Source organism: Arachis ipaensis, chromosome B07 (assembly GCF_000816755.2).
Source record: "Arachis ipaensis cultivar K30076 chromosome B07, Araip1.1, whole genome shotgun sequence".
Classification (NCBI taxonomy): domain Eukaryota; kingdom Viridiplantae; phylum Streptophyta; class Magnoliopsida; order Fabales; family Fabaceae; genus Arachis; species Arachis ipaensis.
In genome coordinates, this window is record NC_029791.2 from 124,054,723 (window position 1) to 124,059,560 (window position 4,838).

A 4,838-nucleotide genomic window follows, 5' to 3' on the forward strand; every position below is an offset into this window, starting at 1 on the left:
AATTTTAAAGTTATCGGAATTCAATTATCCGAACCGAACGAATCCATTCTTAATCAATTTGGTTTGATTCGAATATATATACAAAAAAATATAAATCCAAACTAAATCAAACCAAATTAATTATATTTTGATCGGTTCAATTCTAATTTTACTATCAACCCGAACCAAACCCACCCGCTCACCTCTATTTCAGTGCCATATATATGTATCATTCTGATTCTGATAAAATCAAATAATGCCTTGTCAATGAAGTAAAGAATTAGAATTTAATCCATTTCTAGAATGATTAGAGCTAAGCACAGCATGTTCTGTTTTAGTAATAATCCATGAATTTGAAAAAGAAGAGTATTCTATTTCCACAGGTAACATTAAACACCTGTGTTTTTTTCTCTTTGACTTTGACCTTGATCTTGCAACAAGTTTTGTTTTTCAATGATTTCTTCTTCATCTTGGATTTCCTCCTCCTTCTCTTTATCTTCTTCGTCAATGAGGTCTTCTACTTCCTCATGTTCTTCCTCTTCAAGTCTTTGGGGTTTGCTCTCTTCTGTATCATCGATCAGTTCGTACGGATTCAAAACTTTTCTTCCAAGCTTTGCGACTTCATCATGACGAGGAGAATCATCATGCGAGTGGTGGAGTTGGTAAATCAACCAGATAGCAACAACAATCAAAGTAAATATTTGAAAACCCTGCTTTACCTTGAAGCTTTTAGTCCTTTGATTTCTGCTACTTGGTGATTGCTTCAACATGGTTTTTAACTTTAGAATCTGTGTGCGAAACATAAGGCAGATAGATTATGAAAAATATAATTGGAAATGAAACATAATAACTAACCGAAGAAAATGAGGAAGAATGATAGAAATAGAATACATGCCTCAATGAGGGAGTGAGTGAGTGAGTGAGTGGATGAAAAGAAGATGTGGAAAGCTCGTGAGTGACATGAGAGTCACGGGGCAGCCACACATGTATGTACGTGCTGCTTGCTTCAACGTGGCAATACGGCGTCGTTTTGCCTCCTTCTCATGAGAGAGGCTATTTATTACAGGTTGTTAACCAAGATTTTCAATATTTAATGCATGTGCCGCGCCATACTTGCAGTCATGATTTCATTCTTCTATTCTTACATCTCGTCTCTGGATAATATTCAATTTGGTGTTTTAATTTGTATATAAATTTTAATTTAATCTCTAATATTTGAATTGCCTCTATTTAATTTTTAAACTTTACGAATATGATTTACATTAGTCATTGAGATCATTTTCAATACACAAACATTAACAGAATATTAACGTAGATAATCGAATATCACGTTGAATTCTGTATTGAGGATTGTTAGGGGCCAGTAATTTTTGTGTTTTGTAAGTATCAATTGGCCATCAATAGTATATTTAATGGTGTGAGATTACATTTAATGGTGGGAGATCACTCACTCTTTCTTTAATGGTTAAATGCTGGCCACAAAATACAAAAGTTACTGCCCCTAAACTTTTTCTTTATGTATTTATTAAAACTTTTTTTTCCTAAAACAAGTAATCCGGCGTTATTTTTGAGCTATTTGAGCGTCAAAATCAAATGACATCGTTTTACAAATTCTGACATGATATTTGGTTGTCCATGTCAACGCTTCACGTTTTTATGCTAGAAAATTTTTAGGATTAATATGAATCATGTTTGCAAAGTTTTGAAATTAAAGAAATGCAATTGAAACTTCAAAGACTAAATTAAGGCTTGCATGCAAATTCAAGGACTAAATTGAGTATTAACTCACTGATAAATTCACATTTTATGGTATTTATTTGCTTTAAATGAGTAGAATCTGTCGACTTTTTTTACGTTTATTCATTGAAATAACATAGTTTTGTGAATTTCTCCTAATTATGCTTAATGATTAAAAACATTCTTTTTAGGCTCTTAAATTACTAAATTTAATTCACTTTAATGAAGTGTGGAGTTTCTCATGGTCATGCGCACGCATGCCTTATACGTAAGCATGAATCCCAAGCTGCGCGCACGCATCCCTTGCGCGTATGCATCTTTTGCATGAATCCCAATTTGCACGTACACATGACAAATGGGTCATCGAATGGAAATCCAGGGTTGACAGGATGTGGAAGTCTGCTGAGAAATAGCCATAGAAGATGGCTGGTGGGGTTCATGGTGAATTTGGGATGCTGCACCACTTTTTAGGCAGAGATTTAGGGAGTTTGCAACGCGTTGAGAACAACCTGGGATTTGGAAGTTAGACATTTGATACTGTTAACGGACTCCATGATCATTTATAGGATTTTGTCAAAAAGAAAAAAAAAACACCCTAATGCTAGCATAAGGAGAATTGAAAGATGGTTTCAAAAAGATTAAGACGTCAAAATCACACACACTTACAAAGAAGGTAAGAAAAATGTGGACTGGTTGACAATAAAAAGCTTGAAGATGAAATTTGGTATCACTTTATTAATATTCTTTCAATAGGGATAAGAACTCTTTTAGTTGATGATGTAAGAGGGGTAAATAGTTCCCGTTTAGTTTCTGAGATGTAAACTCTTGGTTTTCTCTTTTGGGGCATTAGCCCTCCTTTTTTATAAAAAAAAATGTGGAACTACTCAAAAGGTGGTTATTGACCCCACCTCTACACTTATAAATAAATACCTTGACATTCTTAAGTATTTTTTGAACTCCAATCTACTAAAAACTTGCCTAAAATCTTTATTAACTTAAGTATCAGAATCTCTTGCAGGTACCCCCCACCTCCTTCACCCAGACGTTGAACGACAGCACCTTAGCACTAGAAGACGCTGGACACAACTCCTAAAGGGAGTTGGACCTCACATTCAGACCTAAATTACTGTTTCAAATAACCTCCGAAACACATATATTCTAGTTGTGCTCACTTAAAAAAACATTAAATAAAACCATATGCAAAACTTATAAATTATAGGGATAAGTATTGTTTTGGTCCCTAAAGTTTAGTGTCAAAATCAAATTCGTCCCCAACGTTATTTTGGATTTAAAATCGTCCCCAACGTTATTTTTTGTATTAAAATCGTCCTTTTGACTTTTTACGGACAAAAATACCCTCCACCACCACCACCATCTCCCTTACTCCCACCAAATACCAATAGTCAGATTCAAGAATACAATATTCAACACCAACAATAACACATTATTCAAATTCAAAAACAACAATATCAATTCAACAACAAAATCAACACATAACAACAATAAAATCAGAAAAATAACAGAAGCAGATGCAGAAGCAGAAGCCGAAGCAAACGCAGAAGCAAAAACAGAATCGGAAGCAGAAGCAGAAGTAAAAGCCGAATCAGAAGTAAGGGCGAGTCGCGGGGCTGGCGAGCGGGAATTGCCGCGCTGCAAGGGCGACGGTGAATCGCGGCACTGCGAAGGCGATGGTGAGTCGTGATGGCGATGGTCAGGCGCGGCGAGACTTCCTTCTCTCTGAAGACGCCGGACACAACTCCTAAAGGGAGTTGGACTTCACATTCGGACCTAAATTACTATTTCAAATAACCTCCGAAACACATATATTCTTGTTATTCTCACTTAAAAAACATTAAATAAAACCATATGGAAAACTTATAAATTGGGGTTAAGTATGATTTTGGTCTCTAACGTAGAGGTCGAAAATTTATTTCTTCCCTGATCTTTTTTTCGCTACAAAATGGCCCCAAAGTTTTAACTTAGTTTTAAAACCGTCCTTCGGACCAAAATGCCCCTTCCTCGTCTTCCCCAAAATCAAGCACAAGCACAAGAACAAACAGAAACATAACAAGAAGCAGCACCAACAATGAATCAACAATGTAATCAAGCAGAAGTAGGAGCAGGACGACAACAACAACAACAACAACAGTGAATCAACAATGGAATCAAGAAGAAATCGGAGCAGGAGCAGGACAACAACAACAACAACAATGAAACAATATAATCAATTAGAAGCAACCAGAAGCAATAATAATAAAAAATCAACAACATAATAGAAGCAAAAGCAGAATGGAAGCAGAAGCCGACGAGCCACCCGAAACCGCCATCACAGCGCCGCAACCCTTTTCTCTCTTCGTGCTACCCTAGCGCCACCGTCACAACGCGACCTCTTCTCCTCCTTCGACTCACCACCGAAGCCTCCCCTTGTTCTTGCCTCGAACCAGAACCCACCGCCATCGAGCACCTCCGCCTAACGCAGAGGAGCAGCAGTGAGATCCAGCCACCGAACGACGACGAATAGTGGCGGCAGATTGAAGCGGCGAGATTCTTCCCCATTTATCCCCCGCGAATCCCTTCCCCCTTTCCCCCTTTTCCCCTTCCCTGTTTTTCCCTTATTCAACGTTTTTTTTATAGTTAGGGGTATTTTTGGAATAAAAATAAAAAATTTGATAAAAGGACGATTTGAAAATAAATTAAAACCTTCGGAACTATTTTGTAGCGAAAAAAAGGTCAAAAACAAAATAAATTTTTAACTTCTACGTTAGAGAACAAAATCGTATTTAATCCTGTAAATTATATAACTAGATCATTACGTGTAGGACACATACGTGTCCGTCTGGTCCTGGGCCTGGGTACATAGAATGAAGAATTGGATATATTGAATTTTTCCCCTTGCGTTATAAAATGTCTAATGCTTATTGTTTACATTAATCTTTGAGCTACCACTTTGCCTCCAACCGTTCTAACATCACATCACCGACAGCCTATTCATATACTAATTAACTTTCACAATCATGCAAAGTGGTAGAAAAAATTCTAAAAACCTTACAAAAGCCTGCAACAGCCAACATATTCTGAGAGTAAATAATAATAATAATAATAATATTTGAATGTACAAATAT

The 4,838-nt window shown here is 36.5% G+C and overlaps 1 long non-coding RNA gene across 1 annotated transcript; it reads right to left on the bottom strand.

The window, feature by feature from the left end:
- On the bottom strand, window positions 239-828 carry LOC110264430. Its single transcript, XR_002350594.1, has 2 exons — window positions 699-828; window positions 239-598 (listed from the first exon to the last, which is right to left on the bottom strand). It is a non-coding gene; the product is annotated as an uncharacterized LOC110264430 (long non-coding RNA).